General features: G+C 39.9%; 3 long non-coding RNA genes across 4 annotated transcripts; 1 reads left to right on the top strand and 2 right to left on the bottom strand.

Moving 5' to 3' along the window:
- Positions 1 to 14: 14 nt before the first annotated feature.
- On the top strand, positions 15 to 988 carry LOC109195845 (uncharacterized). 2 transcript variants are annotated; one of them, XR_002057323.2, is made up of 4 exons: positions 15 to 282; positions 393 to 617; positions 715 to 843; positions 944 to 988. It is a non-coding gene; the product is annotated as an uncharacterized LOC109195845 (long non-coding RNA). The 2 variants fall into 2 exon arrangements; XR_003215285.1 differs by having other exon boundaries at positions 715 to 986.
- Positions 989 to 5,838: 4,850 nt separating this feature from the next.
- On the bottom strand, positions 5,839 to 9,564 carry LOC109195847 (uncharacterized). The gene is made up of 5 exons (XR_002057326.2): positions 8,892 to 9,564; positions 8,720 to 8,781; positions 6,524 to 7,851; positions 6,301 to 6,428; positions 5,839 to 6,218 (listed from the first exon to the last, which is right to left on the bottom strand). It is a non-coding gene; the product is annotated as an uncharacterized LOC109195847 (long non-coding RNA).
- A 1,479-nt stretch (positions 9,565 to 11,043) lies between these two features.
- Positions 11,044 to 14,302, bottom strand: LOC109195839 (uncharacterized). The gene is made up of 6 exons (XR_002057313.2): positions 14,209 to 14,302; positions 13,114 to 13,254; positions 12,423 to 12,592; positions 12,145 to 12,320; positions 11,987 to 12,060; positions 11,044 to 11,478 (listed from the first exon to the last, which is right to left on the bottom strand). It is a non-coding gene; the product is annotated as an uncharacterized LOC109195839 (long non-coding RNA).
- Between the last annotated feature and the right edge of the window lie 7,620 nt (positions 14,303 to 21,922).

Raw genomic sequence — 21,922 nt, 5'->3', positions numbered from 1 at the left:
TTGCAGATGCGGAGCTACTGATAGGCACTGATGCTTCCAACGCTTTAGAGTCATGGAAGGTGATACAGTGTGGAAGGTGGACCTTATGCTGTAAAAACCAAAGTTGGCAAAGTTGTTGTGGATCTGTTACCCCTCAGAGCTGCCCAAGCATATGCTGCTCCTAGATGTAAAGACCATATGGAACTCTCTGTATTTGATGAAGGAGAGATTCTGCGAGCAGTTTCCTGCCATCCAGGCTGCAGCCATCGATCCACGGATAAGAAAGTCCATGAAAAAGGAAAGGTGAGTAGTATTGAAACATAATGATAATATGGTTGAAAATGGACTCAGGTTTTAATTTTGTTTGTTTTATGCAACAAATCTGTTGTATTTTTATTTTGTTGATGTTGCAGACTGGCTAAAATGGGCAATGATGACTTAAGAAAAGCAGAGGAGTTTGTGGTGCTCATGCGGAAGCACTACACCTCCACACCAGCAGCGACAAAAGTCCGACCTGTGGTGAGATTCTGCTCATCCTGCAAAAGCTACTGCAACACTACACCGTGCAAGAAGATGACTCTGTCTTCACAAGGAGCATAAAGGAGAACATTTGGAAAGATCTTTCCAAATGATACCAGGTACAATTGATGACTTATTTATCATAAATAAAATGACAGTTATAAATACTTAAGGATAGTCCTGATGTCACATTTTCCTCCCTTTTAAAATTTTAAGGATGCTGATATCCAGAGATTCCTGGAGGAGGCCACCATCTTGGACCCCCGATTTAAATCCAAAGTGAATAAGGATGAAGTCTGGGACAGGATCAGGGAAGCAGCAAAGACAGAGGCAGGACCAGATGAGGTATTTCAATATGACAGTGTCTTACTTTGTAGCCTATTTCCATTGTGAGAGTGAGACCTTTAGTTTGATTCGTTTGTGTATTTGTCACTTTCTACTCAAGCACCAGGAGCAAGGAGACACACAGGGAAAGTTGTTCAAAGATGAAGATGAGATGAAAAAGACTATGCAAGTTTAGTTCATCGTGAAGATAATTTAGATGTCATGGATTGTTCATTTTCTGCTTAACATTTTTATTATGTCCATTTAATTTCAGTAAAGCAGAAAAAACAACTGCCTTGGAGGAACTCTTTGAAGAGGAGGACAACGGGCTGCAGTCATTCCATCAACGGCAGCCCGTTCTTTCCCTGGCCCAGAGAGTGGATCAGGAGATCCAGCTGTATAGAAGCCTAACCCCATCCCCTGCAAGGATAACGCCACCCTATGGTGGTGGAGCAAGAGAGAGACTCTGCCCCTGCTGTCAGCACTGGCTGAAGCTTTCTGTGTGTGCAGGCATCCTCCACCCCATCTGAGAGGTGGTTCTCACAGCTGGAGAGCCATAAGTCCAGAAAGATCACGTATCCTTCCTGAAAAAGCAGATATGCTTATATTTCTGCAAAAGAATTTGTAATTCTCCATAGTTGATGGATGCAGAATTGCACAGTGCCATTGGACTTGAGTTGATTGTATTTTTTGCTGGCTGATGTAGTTTTATTTTTGAGTGCTCAGCTCATATATACTTTTAAAAAGGAGAGTGTAAATGTTACTGGGCATTCTTGTGTAATTGCCACAGAATAATTTATGTTATACTTTGTTATTGCTACAGAAGAATATTTGTTTTATTATTATTTTACATTTACATTTTTTTTTCTGGGGACCTGTGGCATCCCATCGAGGAGCCGTAGGCTGTGGATCTCTTAAGATCTCACTGTTGGGTTTGTAAGGTCATGCTAGTCCTAAATTTTGTTCAAAGATAAGATATAAAACAAAGTTCTAAGCTAATCGACCTGTATGTTCTCCTTTTTAAAAAATAAGAATCGATGAGAGAATCGATAAAGAATCGAATTGTTAAACAGAATCTAAAATGGAATCAGAATCGTAGAGGCATGAGAGCTGGGGATTTCCTCAAATGTAGGAGGTGGATAAATGGGCAAGACTTTCTCAACCCGTCAGAGGAGGAGTGGCCTAAACTGGATGTGGATTGCAGTGTAATTTCTGCAGATGACCCAGAGGTCAAAAAGGACCTGACAGTGAATGTCATTGTGAAGGAATCACAAAATCCTACAAACTAAACACTTCTGTCTTGGGCAAAACTCAAAATCTCTGTAGCCTGGTTTTTAAAGCTGAAAGAGACCTTAGTGTTGCTAGGCAGAAAGAGGAAAGAGTTGGTTGCTGCAGATCTGAATAAGAATGATCGGGAAAGTCAGAAGCAAGAAGTGTAGGCAAGAATGGAAAGATTTAAGACCACTTTGAGAAAGGAAATCTGACTCCAGAAGATTTAGCAAAGGCAGAATGTGTCAACATTGATTTTACGCCATAGCCATCAAAAGTTGGGACATGCAGGAAGAGCGCACATGCTGTCGAAACTAAGACAAAAATACTGGATAGTAAATGCAAATTCTGCTGCCAGGAAAATCATCTCTCGTTGTATCATGTGTAGATGCAACAGAGGAAAGTTTGTTGAACAAAGATGGCAGATCTGCCGAAAGAGAGTCGTGCCAAACACAGCTCCATTCACAAATGTTGGAGTGGACTATTTTAGACCTATAAGTGTTAAAGAGGACAAAGTCTCCTTAAAAGGGATTTCTTTTTACTTGTTTGACCAATCGTGCAGTACATCTGGAGATTGCACATACACTTAATACAGACTCCTGTATTAATGCTGTGCGGAGGTTCATCTGTAGACGAGGCCCAGTTGGTGCAAATCAAGAGTTTGACTGAGCTGAGCCATGCTAAAATTCAAAATGCTTTTGTTCAGGATGGTGTCAAATGGAACTTTAACGTCCCAGCAGCCTCTCACCAAGGTGGTGTGTGGGAGCGTCTCATTCGTTACATAAGAGTATTTTAGCCTCAGTTCTCAAAGAACAAGTTTTGGATGATGAAGGACTCCAAATAGTCTTCTGTGAAGTTGAAGCTCTATTGAACGACAGACCCATTACCAGTTTCAGATGACTCAAATGATCTTGAAGCACTGAAAGAATAACAGGAACAAACACCAAAAGTCATAGCACCCAAAAATCCCACAAAGAATCAGAATAATAAAGAGGAATTGAGCAACAGCAGCATTCACACAATAATAATAGAATGAACTGAACACAAAAATATATTGATGAACAGACGTTTGTTAGAAAAAAAACAAAAAAAATAAACTTTGTTGCACATCTTTAGTCCTTTATTTATCCAGGTAAAAATCTCATTGAGATTAAAAATCTCATTTCCAAGAGAGACCTGGCATCATGGCAACAAAAGTCACATCTCCTTCTTACCTTCAGAAGACTTTCATTAGCTGCACAGATCAAATTTGAAAATTACAATTTCCAGCTCTGGGTGAATATTCATGAAAGATATGAACCCTTTGCAAATGCTGCTTTAATATACCTGTTCCATGTAGTACGCTGCGCACACACGCAGTGAGACAGCGTGAAGGTGAGACCCGCCCCCCGGGAGTGAGGTGGCTTACGTGTAATGTCTGCTCAGTTACACAGTAAAACAAAGCTTGCTAGTGATCACGAATCCAGAGTCATTACTGAACGTCAAACATTTTTGTTTGTTTTTTCATGGAGAAATCAAGACAATGTAGTAGTGGTAGTAGTAATGATAATAATAATAGCTCATCACCCTCTTTTAAATCATCAACGAAAAGCTTATCTTCAGTCACCTACCAGGAATCTACTGATCTCTGCGATGTCTGATCAACATGTGATCTACATTGGTGACTTCGGAGTGCATGGACAATTTAAATATGTGCATGGATACGCGTGTCTTGGCCAAAGTGACCATGGTTTAACCTGTAGTGTTTCAATAACTGAGATCTTGTAGTCTCTTGTGCTGCAGACTCTTTACACTTCCATATTCATGTTACTGAATGTCACGGCCGGTGGACCAGCATGAAGATGATCAGCAGCGTCATTGTTTTTCTCTCTCTCGCTCTCTGTCTCGCCAGGATGGAAGTCATGGTGGTTCCTGCCCTTGACCCACACACCTATGGAGAGTGAACACCTGTGCCTCATTATCCCTGCCACTACTTAAGTTGAGGAAAAGAAGCTACTCATCACTGGATCCTTGTATGACTCGCACCAGTGTAGCCCCGGCTCTAAGATTAGTTCATAGCTTTTGTTGATTCTGTGCTTTCGTATTAACTTGTATATAGCTGTAGTGCTACTTTTACTCGGATACAAAGTCTATAGGGTAGTGCTTCTCCCACTGGCAGTTCATCATGTTGGTTTCATGATGCAGCCTCCTGCAGCGGTTGTGAACAACTTCCCCGCAGCTCTCCTCCCAGCTGGCCAGCTACCTGACACTGGTCAGCAGCCGTCGGCTACTAGGGTTTTTCAAACTTTGGCTTGCCTAAAAGCGAGTCCTATTCAAGGCAGAAGCTGTCTCACGACCAGAGGAAGGCAGTAACGGATTACAAGTAACGTGTGAAATCTTATGTCAGTCTGATCAGAATAAATGCATTTTCAGAGATAAAACTTTGAAATTAGTCAGTCTGAGTGGAACACAACATGAGGGTTAAAAAGAGAGTGGGCAGCAGTTTTCTGGGTGAACAATACCTTGTTGATGTCAGAGGTCAGAGGAGAATGGCCGGAATACTTCGAGCTGATAAGGCAACAACAGTAACTCAGTAAACCAATCATTACAAATAACGTATGCAGCAGTTCATCTCTGCAAACAAAACACATCTGAGCTTGAAGCTGATTGGCTACAGCAGCAGAAAACCACACTGGTTGCCGCTAATGTCAGCTAAGCAGAGTAGCATGGAAATCAAATGGGGTGACAAAATCAAAGCCATTATTTTACACATATGTAGGTGTTACATTCTGTAATATGCATTATATATTTATATATATTTACATATATATATATAAACTGCAACTTTCTTATTTTCTTTAACCCACATACTTAAACATCTAGTTACATAAAACATGTGAATTTTGATTTTATCTACTGTATAGCCTATATAATAAGTATTTAGTCCAATAAGTATAAAATCCAGAAAGCTACAAAACATGATTTGGTTCATTTACAAACACAATTCTAACCTCAGTTTCACACTCTGTTTTTATTAGAAATAATGCAATTCTTACGTGCTTAAATTTATACAAAATGCCAGAAATCTGCACTGTCATGAACACTTTTTTCACTAATATCTAAAAAACTATTAAAGATAAAAGGTGAGTGGATGGAATGACCGCTATATTAAATAGTTTAAAGGTAATGTTCAAAAAGTGCATGTCAGCTGAGAGTGTAATGAAAGAAACAAAACCTTAAATAAACACTGCATTCTTGATGGATGACTGACTTAGTACGAGCAATCATTGCCAGTACGATTGCTTATTAATGTTAATGTGTTGTATCATCTGTTAAAAGTTTCCTATTCATTTTCAGTTATAGGGTTATACAATTATAAGGTCTCGTCTCGACTTTGTCTCTCTTTGCAAATAAACAAGTTTACCTCAAGGTGAAGGGGAGAAAGTGAAACTTTTAATACTAATAGTAATCATCATCAGTCTTAGGACCATTATTATTACTATTATTGTTGTTGTTCCAAAACACCATGTGCCAAACGATTCTTAGAATTACAATTAAATTTTAAAAAGTTCTGGAAATGGCCTTAAGGCTCTTGTGTTTCCTGGGTGGCACACGTCTGCAACATTGTGTTGAGGTCTTGTGGTGTAACACGGGACCAGCACTTTATCCTCTGAAGAACAGTGTTCACAAGTTTGCCCAACTGGTCGATATGTGTGTGGCTTTTTTGGAATTGAAGACGGCATTTAACCCCATCTCTTGGGGTTGTTTTGTAGTATGAGGCATCATGTCTGTTGTTACAAACTGGGCATTAGTACAGTTGCAGTGACAGCTTGGTTCACATTGTTGGAATGATTCTGTTCATAGTTGTTGAACAGAACTTCTACGTACATACAGTGGTGTGAAAAAGTGTTTCAGATCATTAAACAAATTTAAATATTAGACAAAGATAACAAAAAGTAAACAAAAAATGCAGTTTCTCAATCAAAGTGTTTATTATTTATGTTAAGGTGCTTGGTGAGAACGGGGCCCAAATGCAGGACATTCCCATCCTGCAGGACTGTGCTCGTGGTCCAGGTGTGACAGGCAAACAACTCCAACACTCGACATTTACAAATACTTTGCTCCATGACACACTCCTCTCCAAGTTCCTAACAAGACAAGGTACAGAGATCAGATTGGTGAACTCAGAAACACACGCACAGACTATTTCCACTTAGAGACTTCAATTACTCGGTAACTCAACGATCCAGCGTTGACTGAAGCTCAGTTATGTCGTGGCCAATCTAGACGGAAGACAGGTGTGGCGGCTTCAACACGGGAAACACCTTCCGGCCTGATGACACCCATAAACTGGCACGCTGGAATACACACACACATACACACACACACTTAAAGGAGGAAGCAGGGGACTGGGAGGGGAGCCAAAACAAAACACACAGAAAAACATACATACAGGCAGGTCGACTGATGGAGACTGCCAGACCATCACAATTTAGCAGGGAAAATCCAAACCTACATCATATATAGAGAAAATACAGTAAAATTAGAGAGAGGGACTGAGAGAGAGAGAGAGAGAGAGTGAGAGAGAGCGAGAGAGAGAGAGAGAGAGAGAGAGAAAGAAATAAACCCCTTTTGCAGCACTTATGTCACAGTAAGACAGATATAAAAGCTACTAGACCAGTTCTAGGTTTGCAGCTAAGAAGGTCACACTTAACCTTCCTTAGTTCAAGATAGTTTTAGTTAACACAACTTTGTTCCAAATTACAAACCTAGGTTATTCTTTAAGCTTTACTTCTTGATTTAGGAATCAGATTTAATCTAAAACCTTCAGTTTCAGATTCTACTTATTTAAGAGAATCTAAAAGTCTAAGACCGATCTGTTCTGTGCAGGGCTGATAAAGCCAACGTAGTGATATGAGCTCTTTAAATTGTGCCCACTAATAATCCCTCTGAGAAGTTTGTGTCTTTCCTTGCATGAGAAATGAACGCTTATCAAAACATAATTTGGTGCATTGACCCTTTAACACAGAGTTCCTATAGAGAAATCTGGTTTGGCTCAAAACAAGAAAATAACATCAGCATATAACATAACTCAATAGTCAGGGAGGATAAATCACAGGTTCTGACTCCAGCTTGTCGGTCAGGTGAACAACCTGTTACCTGACTCGGCTCTCCTCCACACAGTCCTCGTTCATAAATATAAAAATTCCATTTCTCCTCGTTATGGTTGTTTCTGCTTTCAGATCGAAAATGCAGATGAAGAGAAATGATGGAACTATCTGATCCAGTTGTGGCCCGTGGTCATTTGGGAACAATACATGTTGACAGGAAAAAAAGCAACCATAAAGTCTGTGTATTCATGACTGTAATGGCTATCAAAGAATATTTGGCATGACGTCTTCATTCAGAATTAATTCAAGTAGTATTTCCTCCCTGTCTATTAGTGCCCTCACGTTGCAGGCACTGGTGCAGCTGAAGCCAATACTCAACCAAGTACGAGAGGGACTAAAGCTCGGTTTAGATTAGGTGTGGGCACACCCTCACCAGACGTCACAACAGCTCTTACATTTGAACGATGTAAGTAAAGTTGTAAAAGAGGCTCACACTTGTTCTAAACATTTTTTTAAGTTATGGTATCTTATCTCCAAGCTCCTGGAGAGAACCCAGACAGCCACCAGGACTCTCCTGCTCTGAGGTGACTGCTGTTCACGGTGCACTGAAGACTCTCAGCTGTCTTTGGATGCTCCTGTTTCTTTCTCCGTATGCAGTTACTGCTCCTCTCTTTGCAAAGACAAAGACCAAATAACACGAGAGAAGAGTGAAATAAATCCAGAATTGAATTCAAAATCCTGCTCCTCACATACAAAGTCTTAAATAATCAGGCCCCATCTTATCTTAATGACCTTGTAGTACCATATCACCCCATTAGAGCACTTCGCTCTCGCTCTGCAGGCCTACTTGTTGTTCCTAGAGTATTTAAAAGTAGAATGGGAGGCAGAGCCTTCAGTTTTCAGGCCCCTCTTCTGTGGAACCAGCTTCCAGTTTGGATTCGGGAGACAGACACTATCTCTACTTTCAAGATTAGGCTTAAAACTTTCCTTTTTGCTAAAGCATATAGTTAGGGCTGGACCAGGTGACCCTGAATCCTCCCTTAGTTATGCTGCTATAGACGTAGGCTGCCGGGGATTCCCATGATGCATTGAGTTTTTCCCTTCCACTCACCTTTCTCACTCACTATGTGTTAATAGACTTCTTTGCATCGAATCATATCTGTTATTAATCTCTGTCTCTCTTCCACAGCATGTCTTTATCCTGTTTTTCTTCTTTCACCCCAACCGGTCGCAGCAGATGGCCGCCCCTCCCTGAGCCTGGTTCTGCCGGAGGTTTCTTCCTGTTAAAAGGGAGTTTTTCCTTCCCACTGTCGCCAAAGTGCTTGCTCATAGGGGGTCATATGATTGTTGGGTTTTTCTCTGTATTTATTATTGTGCTATCTACTGTACAATATAAAGCGCCTTGAGGCGACTTTTGTTGTGATTTGGCGCTATATAAATAAAATTGAATTGAATTGAATTGAATTGAATCACTTTAGAACAAGACAAACACTCCTGGTTACTCTGAGGAAATGTCATTACATGATGAATATATTTACCATGTTAGTCAGGGAAACCCGTTTGTGGTGTGTCTCTTTTTGTTTCTTCTTTTCACCAGATTCTTAAAAACAAAAGGCAGAAAAGCAACAATAAAAATTAAAACCTCAAGAAGTTTTCTAACATTTTGGGACATCATTTCAGAGAAAACCTTGAACATTACTTATTACTTACCACTGTGTTGGTTCTTGCTGATGTCTGAGATGCAGCAGAGGATAATGAACACTTGGCACTGTCTGTATGGATCCTTAGTTCGTCTTGCACAGATTTACACTTGGCTCTACAATAGATGTTCCTCGTTCAACATCCAGTCCACAGCCCTGCCATATGTCCAACACAGTTCACAGAAGCAGTGCCAAAGTCTTAAAACTATTAAAGAGTCTTCAGAAAACAAGTTCTCTGAGAAAGGCTTCACAGTCTGAAGTGTTTCTTTGGTGGAGTGGGGCTCCTGCTGCTGCTCTCTTCCTCTGTAGCCTTTCTCTTCATGCTCTGTGCAAACCTCTTTAGAAACTGGCAGAGCACAGACATGATAACTCTGCCCCCTCAGCTGGAGTCCGTGATTCTCCCGCTGTTTGTCATCTCAGTGTTTTTTGTGTCATAAACAGCAGAGATGACTCTGGTGACGATGAGGATGTTGACATCCAGGGTGCAGACACAGTTCCTCTGGGCTGCCTTCAGCACATAAATATCCACCTTCTCTGGAAGTACTGGAGTCAGGATCTGAGAATGTAAGTGGGACCCTGCAGGCAGCACCATCATACCAGCTGGTGAGTCTGTAGAAGGAGATGGAGTGGTGTTCTCCCTCTGACTCTGCAGCACGGGGTTTAAAAGGTGTCGTCAGCTGCTCTGAGTGAAACTATCCCCTGACTGCGACTGGAGGAAAATCCTTGCACCCCGTAACCAAGTCATGGTAAAGGGAGAGGAGCAGATTGTTCATAGAGTCCAAATGGCGGCTGTTTAATGGATGGTTCCTCAAATTTGTTGATGACTATTTGACAAACACTGACTGGACTCACCAGCTCAGCTACGAGAAAGCAGAACGGTCATCTATGTTAATCATAACATAATCAGACAAATTATGGGCAGGCCGCGGCGTAGACAACGCGCTTTGGGAGCGGGAGACCCGGGTTGAAATCTAGCCAGTGGCAGTATCTAATATCTTTCGCTATTCACTTTTTAATTACAAATTATCAATGAGCTCTTTAGCTTTTGATTTACAAGTTATCCACATTTCTTTGCGGACACTCCTGCATGTCACATATAAATTCCACAAAGGTCATCTGTGGCTGTGCACCATTCGTGGTGCGTTGGCTCCCTCTACTGGTACGCACCTCATTCAAATGTCGCCCCACATTTAAAATTGCAGGGTGTCTTTACACTGTCATAGCTCCTAGATAGATTTCTTCACAGATGGTATTATGTGGAACGAAGTTTGGAAACTCCCTAATCAGTTTTTAATTACCAACAAAATTAAAGATATTTCTTATAAATTAATACACAGAATTTATCCTTCTAAAGATTATCTTCAAAGCAAATTCAAATTAGACATTGATACAAGCTGTAGCTTTTGTAAAACTTCCAAGGAATCTACTATACATCTTTTTTGGTTTTGTAACCTTGTACAAGATTTTTGGCAGAGTTTATGTGTTTTTATTTCAGAAAATATATTTAAAGGATTTGTACTGTTTTGGAAATATGTTTTGTTTGGTCTGCACAAAAACCAAAAACAATTCAACTTTGATAGCAGATATATGATTAATTTGTTAATTTTAATGGCTAAATTTCATATTCACAAGTCCAAATGTTTAGGAAGACATCCCTCTTTTTATGTATTCTCCTTTGAACTTGTACAGTATCTTAACTCAATTAAGAACTCCACTAACCCAAAAGCTGTAAAAACTATTGGTGTTTGTGAAAAAATCAAGATCTTTCAATCACTTTATTCTTTGGCTTGATCAGTTACTTTCCCCCTAGCATATTTATATTGTTGGTTCTGAATACTGTTCTTGTATTTGTTTGTCTATGGTATACAATTCTTTTGTAAGTACAACACCATTATTGTGGTACTGTTTAATTCCATTTTGTATTGTACTGATGTTTAAATAAAGGTTTGGTGTAAAAAAAAAAAAAAAGAAAAAAAAAAGATTTCTTCAGAGACCTGAAAGTCGCTGTGATTATTCACCATAGCCTGCTGATTCTTACAGTGAAAGAACGATGTCAACGTATAGCATCATTGGTTACTTTAATTGTGTTTGTGTTTTTTAAATGAAATCCTACAAAACAGGAGTGACACAAAACCTCTCACACACTAACACGAACTCTTTATACAGATACAGAACTTTACATGTATAAATAAGGCAGACAAAAATGTATAAAACACAAGCTATCAACAGATTGTTGGTGGACACCATGTCACTTTATTTTGGTTTTATCTTGGGTTTTTTTGGTGTAGCCTCATTAAACAAAATGTTTATAGAAATGACCACTTGCTCAAAATCCACCGTCAGTGATAAAGAGTAGACATCAGAAGCAAAGTTCTGTCAACATCGTCACACCTGCCACCCTCAAGTGGAGGTGGCAGAGAGGAGGCACTTGGAGTTTCGGTCGAGAAAGTGTCCGTGTGACTGAGTCCTGTCCCAGCTCTGCTTCAAGGTCTGTCGGTCCAGCTTGTTGAGGGCCTGAGAGCAAAGACGGATATCCTGGACCAGCTCTGACAAACTGTCCAGGTCTTCACTCTCCCAGGGGCCAGAGACCTGACAACCTGCAGGTTAAGCAACAAAGAGACATTTTATTTCATATCCATAATTTCCATTTTCCCCCCTATAAATATTTGACATCCAAATGTAGCCTATTAGCTAGCATCCAGCAATGTTTTCTGCTCCATAAAATGGAAAATTAATTCACAACTAATCAGTTTTTTTAATCTTTAAACCACACTTCTATATTGTAATGTCTGTGTGTGTACTCATCATGTAACACCTCTGTGGATACATACTAAATGTTCAAACTTGGAAATGTGTCAAAAGGAAACAGACTCATAGCAAGAAACAAACTGTTGCCAAGTACAACTTTACACAGGTGATAAAAACATCAAAGAAATTCAAAATGTGATTTAGTGTGAAACAGTGACTCTAAGAATAGCTTTAGGAAGAAAAAAAAAAGGAACTCCATGGAGTATCTCCAAGTTCAAGTGACAATTTAAACAAAGGCAAAGCCCTAACAACATAAGTAATAACTGAGCCGTAGAAATGACGCCCTCACACACAAACCTCGCCAAGGTAGCTACACTGCTGTCTGTCAGCCCATTTGCAGCCAGGCTCAGGTGGGTCAGAGAGCACTCGTCCTGCAAAAACACAAAAGTCTTAACCTGATCGCACAGTTATATCTTTAGACAATAAATGACATTGCATGATTTTTGCGTGCACACCTGTGACAGGACTTTGGCGAGGTGTTCCAGTGCCGGGTAATCAGCAGGCCCTCTGCAGACAGCCGACAGGTCCACGTGTGTGAGGCAGTGGAGGGGCAGAGTCTTTAAAACCAGCTCAAAGCCGGTGGAGCCCAGGGGATTGTGGGACAGGCACACTGCTTTCAAATGGCCTGTGCCTGAAAGCTCAGAAGATATAAGTCAGTGTAGTTGCAGTTTTGCTTATGGGTGGGAGTTCAGTGACGCTTAAGGCTTCAGTCAGCTGCTTGTTAGAGAGTCACCTGTGAGCGCGCTGGCTAGCAGCAGTCGATGCTGCTGAAGGAAACGAGCAGTGAGGCTGCAGGCCTGCAGAGACAGCTTGGCTAGCACAGGGCAGCAGGACAGCAGACAGGACAGACTCAGACACGCTGTCCCCCAGTGGGTTCATACTGAGGTCCAGCTCCTCCAGGCACTTTGAGTAGAAACAAGCAGAAAAAGCAAATGATCACGAGAGCCAATTCTCTTTGACAGATATCATTGATACGAATCGGGTTAGCTTGTTATTATGATCTAAGGGCCTTATTAAGACCAGAGGTAGTTCAATACAGGCTAGAAGGTAAACCTGCAGCTGTCCCCTGGAAGCTGGCTCCAAAAGCAAGTCAGCATCCAGTCTGGTACAGAAATGGTTCTAATCTTTATAGTTTCTCAGATTGTAGTTTCTCAGGCAGCTTGTTAACATAGTCAGCCCTTTGCCTTCTTACCAGAATCATACAGTCTAAAACCTGCACGCCCCATCTGGGTAAGAAAAATGAAGTCATTGTGGAAGGACCTAGAACCTCCATTCCTTCTATCAGTGATTTCAAAAAGACCTGTTTTTAAAGACATGTTTTTATCTAAACAACTGATTGATTATCTGAGAAAACAGTTCCCGGTGAAGTGTGTGACTTTACAAAACCGTCCCTTTCACTCTCTCACAAATTCACCCCCCCTTACCCTCGTCTCCACCCAACACATCTCTGTCCTTGTCCTGCTCACTCGCTGTAGCGCGACAGCTCGAGTCGAGGGATGATGTTCACGGACTGCAGCTCCTGGTAGAGCAGCTTTCTGGCGTACGGGACACGGCGTACAGGTTCTCTGAGGGAAAAGCAGGGCTCAGGCAGTGTGTGCACATCAGGCTAACACATACACAATTATAAAGTTACACACGCATATAAAAGCTATCATTTTCTGTAATAAGATAGGGGATAAATAAAGGATGGGATGATTACAACAAAAATCTGCCTTCTTTTTGGGCTGGTAGTCCACAAATCAAAATCAAGAAATATTAAAGATGAATCTGTACACATGATGTTTGCTGACAGCCGTCTGTGCCACAGTGAAACTCATGCCAAGCTAATTTAGTAACTCTCAAATATTTTGGACAATTTATATTCTTCTTTATATTTTTGTAGTAGGGAGCACTACAAAAACTATAAATAAACCAAAGATATCAGCACAGACCAAAATTACTTTGCTGATTGAGAAAATAATACATTTTGACACACTACTGTGTGGATCATCCCATTTTCTCTTTTCACACTGATTAAACCAAGTTGGCACTTGTTCCATAAACACAGTGCACATCCATATGTTCACAACCTTCAGCTTTTGATCAGTTTCACTTATGGAAGAGTTTTCATTTTTTTAAATAATAAATGCTTACAATGCCAAACAATTCTTTAAGCTCCAGATCCCAAACTAAACTTTTTTTTATCATCACAATTTTTTCATTTTTGTTAGCGTATTTGCGGCTTACCAGGGCTAAGCAACTTTGAACGACTTTAGAAGCTGTCTTACTTCACTGTTTGTCTTAAAGGTTTAGGAGCTGTGTCTCTATTTCACTAAGGCCTGCAATGCTTCAAATAAAGTACATTAATTAACTACAACTACATTTTTTAAACCACTGAAGAATGCAGAGAACTGACTAAAGCTCAATAATATTGAGCTCTTAGTGTGTTTTGTCTACTCAGTTTGGTGTCTGCTTCTTTACTTGGTCCATGATTATCTCTGCACCATCTTTCTCCCGTTGTATCTCTCCTCATGCCGCACCTTGATGTGTCCTGTCCTCGGATGTATTCTTCCGGCTGCCTCCTGGTTTCCACCTCGAGTTTTATTATCCAAATTTAATGGTCTTGATGGTCACATCTATATCCACTTCCAGGTTTTGGTGGTTACTTGTATTAGCGAGTGGATTATTTAGAGCAAATTTAGAGCAATATTTGTCACCGTGCTCAGTTACTCACTGAGACTATATATGGACCTCAGCAACCTCAGGTTCTATCGTTCATTCTTCCAGGTCATTTGGGATTATTTGAATTTTATTTGCTTTACACACACATCCACACACTACACACAATACAGACAAACTGATGATATTTTTGACTTTGTTTTTGAAATACAATTATTTTCTTCAGTGAGGTGTCCATATTTTGTCTTTGCCTTTCAGCCAGGGGTGTGAAATTAATGTTGGATGATGCATGTGATGACAGTCACACATAATTAAGGGCAAACACTGAACTTGAACGCGTGAAATCATCATGAAATTTAAATTTTGTGGCAATAAAGACATTTATTATTTGTATAGTAGTTTAAAATATGAACAGCTCCCTCATTTAATGTGATTAAAGGATGAAAATAAACAATGCGCTTGTTAAGACATTTACCAGTAAAGAAAGAGAGCGATTGGTTAATTCATAAAGCTACAGATTCAGGGGTCTTCACACAGGACTTGGCCAACAATTGAATGACTCTATAAAATATATTGAGTCTTTGGATGTGCTAGTGAAGCTCTGAGGTGTGCTGGATTTGTCAATAGAAACAAGTCATCTGACTGGCAGAGAGAATGTCGAGACCTCAGGAGGACATTTCATCCTCAAAATTTAATCTTATTCAGCTCGTTTTAGAACTGAAGAAGCTTCTCGGATGAGAGGTGAAATGTTTTCATGAAAAAAGGCCACTCGCTTTCTTTCCAAGCTCTTTGGAACAGACAGCTTATTGTAAGTATCTTCTAAACAGCTTTGCACTGATAAATGTTTCTGTAGATAAAATGTAGAAATACATTAAAGCATCATAGTCAAGGGAACAGAGGAAAGAGGCACATAAACTCTGACTGTCTTGCACCATTAAATAGGGAACAAGATCATGGAGTGAGGGCACTCTGACAATAACCTAGCATTACATTTTCAGCTTACATCTGGTTGCAAAGCACAGCTGACTTCATGATGCTAATATATATTCATATAGTGACAATAGCTTTATTTTACAGTATAAAACAATAGAATTATCACTGTTTAAAACAATATTAACATTGTACTGAGCAGAATAAAGTATAGGATGAAGAGAAGTCAGTGTAATAACTCCATATGAGGCTGTCAGTAAGCCAATATGCCTACTAGACATATTCATATACATGAATGCATTTAAGGACTTACATGAATAAAGAATCAACCATACAGTGAAACACTGATCTTCTTTAAAAATGTGTAATTTTAAACAGGATAAAATGATTACATTGAAAATGAAAAATAACAGCTGCTGGTTGTGAAGCAGAGGCTCCTCTGGTGGGTTTTTTGGAGGTGAGGAGGACCTCAGGAAGAAGCTGATCCTTCTAAACAGCCACTTGAGCTTCTGGTTGATTTTGTTATGTTTTGTTGTTCTGATTGTGCAAATTAAGAGAAATGACTTTAGGTTTGACAAGGAGTTACATTCAAGTTTCTTTTGAACTTGAATGTAATTCAAAATATATACTGACAATTCACAAAACAGTTATATTATTGAAAGTGTTAATACTTTAAATGCTTAAAGAGATTTCTGTGATAGTAGTATTTACTGTTTACTGTAAATACTACTATCTATCACTCATTTGCTTTCACTTTACTGTTGTAAATACTACTATCTGTTTAAGAATGCCTCATTACAGAAATGATACCTCCTATATTTTGGTGCTTTTTAATAAATCTGTTTTATTTGGCCATCACATCTCACATTGTTCCAGGTCTTGAAGAAGTTTGCTCTGGGATCCACTGCTGCACAGCCCTCATTACCGATATTATTCGACTCCTTTCACTCATTTGCTTTGAGTTAGTCCACATTATTCTCCTTTTATTACTATTTTCATTTCTTATTCTGGAGGAGAATGCAATGTTAGTAAACGACCATTTCCTACAAATACACCTCACCGTTGACTTATAAAAGTTTCACATGTGTAACATATTAAACTTTTACCCTTCAGTGACAAATGTTCCATCCCACCATTTCCAAGTGCCTTAATAATCTCTGCAACTCTTATAGACTCTATAGGCCAACAATGCCACGGTGATAATGAAGAATCAAGAAGAGCTAGGTAGAATAAATCCACATCTAACTTCTAACAGTAACATCTAACAGTATGAATTCACTTCCAGGGAAAAACTAAATGAAGATTAATGGACTTCTTGCCCATGGCCGTCCCTTTTATTTGTAAAAAGAAATTTGCCCCTGCATATGCCAACATACTCATGGCTGAATGGGAAACTGCGGCCCATTCAAAATGTGTCAAAAATCCATTACACTATTACAGAAACCTGAGGGATTTCTTCATCAAGGCGAAAGTTTCACCTCTCTCTGAGCCTGAACTGAGAGACCAGGGGCAATTTTTTTCAGCACCAAAAATGGTTGCGCAGCTTTTCAAATGCCAGTGTGTTCCTCTCACAGTGTAAAGTTACTCTACGCTCTAATAATTGTGTTTATTTGATTACCTCCAGTAAATGTGGTATCCAGTATGTTGGTGAGACAAGTAAGTCTGTGAAGGTTCTCAGTTATCCAGGTCATCGTAGTCTAAGGAGCTTGGAAAGAAAAGCGTCTGGACTTCTTTAAGTTAAAGAAGTCTTAAAGAAGTCCAGACGCTTTTCTTTCCAAGCTCCTTAGACATGAGACAAGTAACACACTTCTGACCAAATTCACCCAGCACAGATATAATGTGTATGTAAAATGTGTAAAGGAAAAAGAACACACACACCTATCTGGTGAAACACTTCCTATCACATGGCTGGGAATCTGTCAGGGCCACAATGATACAGGCAAATCCCAGATGGACAGCTCAGCAGAGGAGAAAGGCTGAGAGAGTCTGGATTGCCAAATTAGACACAGTACACCCCAAAGGGTTAAATGAAAAGGGACCTAAAGTCCCTATATGTATATAATAGTCTCTTATTACTGTTTCTATTGTTGCTGTTGTTATCATCAATATCACTGTCACTGATTGTGCATTTACTGATGTAGCATCCTGACCCTGAGGTTGATCCTAACTGTTAGGTCTAATTGTTGAATGTTGCCATTGTGTTTCTTAAATTTGTACAGTCTTAGTTCAAGCAGTATTATCAAAGCCATTCCTTTGATCCTGAGCACCTCTAACCACTCTGTGTTGGGGGAGGTTTTATTGTAGATACATCCTATCTGAAAGATCTGTTTCTTGTGTTGTAAGCTTCCTGCTTTTACGACCCTTTGGTCAGCAGGAGGTCTCTCTCACACACACACACACACACACACACACACACACACACACACATTCCTACTTACATATAAAGGTTCACACATATACATACAAATGCCTTAGAACCATGTGGGTGTTGCTTTGCTGTGTTTTGTGTGAACTGTCTCTCAATAAAAGGCAGCGAGAGGAGGCCGGATTTGGGGTCATTTTCGTGCTGGACACAGATGAGGCCTCCCTTGCGCAAGTAATCGATCGATCGCTGACTGTCTTGTTTTCATTCATGATGAATAAGTCTCTAGAATTAGCGGGGTTTGTGGGAACAGCCACAAATGTATTTCTACATTAATCTACAGAAACATTTATCAGTGCAAAACTGTTTGGAAGCTACTTACAATAAGCTGTCTGTTCCAAAGAGCTTGGAAAGAAAGCGAGTGGCCTTTTTTCATGAAAACATTTCACCTCTCATCCGAGAAGCTTCTTCAGTTCTAAAACGAGCTGAATAAGATTAAATTTTGAGGATGAAATGTCCTCCTGAGGTCTCGACATTCTCTCTGCCAGTCAGATGACTTGTTTCTATTGACAAATCCAGCACACCTCAGAGCTTCACTAGCACATCCAAAGACTCAATATATTTTATAGAGTCATTCAATTGTTGGCCAAGTCCTGTGTGAAGACCCCTGAATCTGTAACTTTATGAATTAACCAATCCCTCTCTTTCTTTACTGGTAAATGTCTTAACAAGCGCATTGTTTATTTTCATCCTTTAATCACATTAAATGAGGGAGCTGTTCATATTTTAAACTACTATACAAATAATAAATGTCTTTATTGCCACAAAATTTAAATTTCATGATGATTTCACGCGTTCAAGTTCAGTGTTTGCCCTTAATTATGTGTGACTGTCATCACATGCATCATCCAACATTAATTTCACACCCCTGGCTGAAAGGCAAAGACAAAATATGGACACCTCACTGAAGAAAATAATTGTATTTCAAAAACAAAGTCAAAAATATCATCAGTTTGTCTGTATTGTGTGTAGTGTGTGGATGTGTGTGTAAAGCAAATAAAATTCAAATAATCCCAAATGACCTGGAAGAATGAACGATAGAACCTGAGGTTGCTGAGGTCCATATATAGTCTCAGTGAGTAACTGAGCACGGTGACAAATATTGCTCTAAATTTGCTCTAAATAATCCACTCGCTAATACAAGTAACCACCAAAACCTGGAAGTGGATACAGATGTCTCATCACACATATGTATTCACAATAAAACAGGTTTTTGTGACGTTGTTAATTAGCAAAGAAAGCCTGTTCTAACGTTTGAGTCTAAGGTTTATTTTTTTAGCACCTGACTGCTCTTTTTTGTTTCTCATCCCTAAACACGCTGCATAATCTTTCACGTGATTCGGTTTATTTTGAAAAGTCTCAACAGGATCTTGAGCTTTATTCTGAAAGGCTTATGTGGAAAATAAACAAGCGGACACGCGATGGTTTTACATCGTTGTTGACAACGCATAAAAATAGGCGCTTGTCAGGTCGTGTGGTTATATTAAATATAAGCGAAAGAGAGAACCTTCAAGAAATGAATATAGCCACTACAGTGACCATCAAGACCATTAAATTTGGATAATAAAACTCGAGGTGGAAACCAGGAGGCAGCCGGAAGAATACATCCGAGGACAGGACACATCAAGGTGCGGCATGAGGAGAGATACAACGGGAGAAAGATGGTGCAGAGATAATCGTGGACCAAGTAAAGAAGCAGACACCAAACTGAGTAGACAAAACACACTAAGAGCTCAATATTATTGAGCTTTAGTCAGTTCTCTGCATTCTTCAGTGGTTTAAAAAATGTAGTTGTAGTTAATTAATGTACTTTATTTGAAGCATTGCAGGCCTTAGTGAAATAGAGACACAGCTCCTAAACCTTTAAGACAAACAGTGAAGTAAGACAGCTTCTAAAGTCGTTCAAAGTTGCTTAGCCCTGGTAAGCCGCAAATACGCTAACAAAAATGAAAAAATTGTGATGATAAAAAAAAGTTTAGTTTGGGATCTGGAGCTTAAAGAATTGTTTAGCATTGTAAGCATTTATTATTTAAAAAAAATGAAAACTCTTCCATAAGTGAAACTGATCAAAAGCTGAAGGTTGTGAACATATGGATGTGCACTGTGTTTATGGAACAAGTGCCAACTTGGTTTAATCAGTGTGAAAAGAGAAAATGGGATGATCCACACAGTAGTGTGTCAAAATGTATTATTTTCTCAATCAGCAAAGTAATTTTGGTCTGTGCCGATATCTTTGGTTTATTTATAGTTTTTGTAGTGCTCCCTACTACAAAAATATAAAGAAGAATATAAATTGTCCAAAATATTTGAGAGTTACTAAATTAGCTTGGCATGAGTTTCACTGTGGCACAGACGGCTGTTTAGATAAAAACATGGACTGACTGCACTGAGGTGTAACATGTGCCTGTGTGTGTGCCAGTTGTGCTCAGTGTGCTGAGGTGAAGCATCCAAACCACACGGCCTGTTCTTCAATCCGGGATCGTGTCCCAAATCAGAGCTGCGGAAGGGTAAGCGTCACAGTGAGTGTGCTGCAGCTGATGTTGACCTGAAGAATCGTGTCTCGCAGGTACAGTCTGCAGTGGGGCTCCTGCTGCTCAGGTGTTCTCACTGAAGTCCGTTTCACCTGATGAGAGGAGGCAGCTCTGACTTGAGGCTGTTCAAGAATGAGCGCCACTTGATCTGGTTCCACCTCTACCACAGGCAGAGAAACACAGGGTGAGATCTCCTCCTGCCAGTCATCACGCTGTAACTGTGTTCAGGTGTTAAATTCATCCATGTGATTCAGCAACACTGTAAAATAATATTCATTTCTTTGGTAAGAAGTGTGTGTTTCTGTTCTTAAATTGATCATCACCAGCCTGGACTCTTTGTTGGCCAGACAAAATCAGAAACGGAAATCATTGGTTTTTACAACTGGGTCCAGTTCTACCTGCAAAGGATATGAGGCCAGGGAGCATGATTTGGTAAGTATAACATTTCACCAGACAGAAGAGTTTGATTTCCTTTGATTTCAGTATTCTCAGCCGGTCGGCCTCATGTGTGCCTGATCACAAGTCGGTCCACTTCATACATGCACAGTAGCGCAGGCAAATAGTTGCTCACATGCTCACTGTGGCCCGGGTGACGGTCTAGCTATGTCAGATGCCAGTCATTTAGGAGACTAATACTTTTTTGGAATTTAAATTGTGCTAACTCACTTTGTTCAACACAGCCCAGAGTAACATTAAAAATAAAACATATTAGAACTAATTTTGTTGGACGCAAGAAAAACTGGAGCATCTTTGTAGGGAGCCGAACTAGGGCTTACAAGTTTTGCAGTGGCTTTGCAGTGACTTTGCTATCTGCACAGAGCGTTTCTGGTGTGGCTTATGCAAAAGAGAATTGCAACAATACAGCGTGTTTCTCTGCTCCCTTTCACACAGTAAGTATGTCTGTTGTAGACTGTAGTAGTAATATAGCATCCACCATCTCCTGCTTGCATATTTCTGAAAACATCTTATTGGTGTGGCAGCCATGGGTTGAGCCAGCCCTGCAAACCCTGTGGATGGACGATGCAGTGGACAGTGGGAGGAAGCATCCTAAAGCTCTCTTTGCAGACCAGCCTGTGTGATTCTCCACTCGCCGACCAGAAAAGACAAACGGCAGGTCTCAGTTGCAGCACCTCATCCATCCATGTCTGATCTTGCATCGGCAGATTCAGCAACACAGCCAGAGACTTCCTGTAATCTATTACAGTTGTTAAAAAAATGGTACAGGAACAGGTCGCTCAGGTTAATCTTGTATAAACAACTGTAAATATTGTTTTTCCTTCTTTAAATATTGTTGGCTTATTAGAAATATTCTTGTTTAATTGTTGTTCTCCAAAAAGTGGAGAAACATCACTGATGATGTTCATGAATTGACAATGAATGACAATTTATATTTTTCTATCACAATAAATACAAGTCTTCAAGTAAACACACAGAGCAGTAGTGGATCTTTTTTTAAAATATTATTTTTCTTTATTTTGATTAGCCACCAACCACATTGTTTATATTTGTAGTTTTTGAAGTATGGAGCACCACAAAAACTACAAATAAAACAAACAAACAATCCAGCTAACCAATTTTGTGCTCTCTACTACCAGAACCCACCAAATTGTATCTCAGCCCAGCCCGATGGGCTGGGCTGAGATGGATTTTGGTAGCCCGACTGGAGAAATCGCTAGCCCCGGGACGTCGGGC

The sequence above is a fragment of the Oreochromis niloticus genome, linkage group LG19 (genome assembly GCF_001858045.2).
Source record: "Oreochromis niloticus isolate F11D_XX linkage group LG19, O_niloticus_UMD_NMBU, whole genome shotgun sequence".
Taxonomy (NCBI): domain Eukaryota; kingdom Metazoa; phylum Chordata; class Actinopteri; order Cichliformes; family Cichlidae; genus Oreochromis; species Oreochromis niloticus.
The sequence above is the reverse complement of the archived record's forward strand: the minus strand, read 5'-3'. Positions and strand labels throughout refer to the sequence as shown.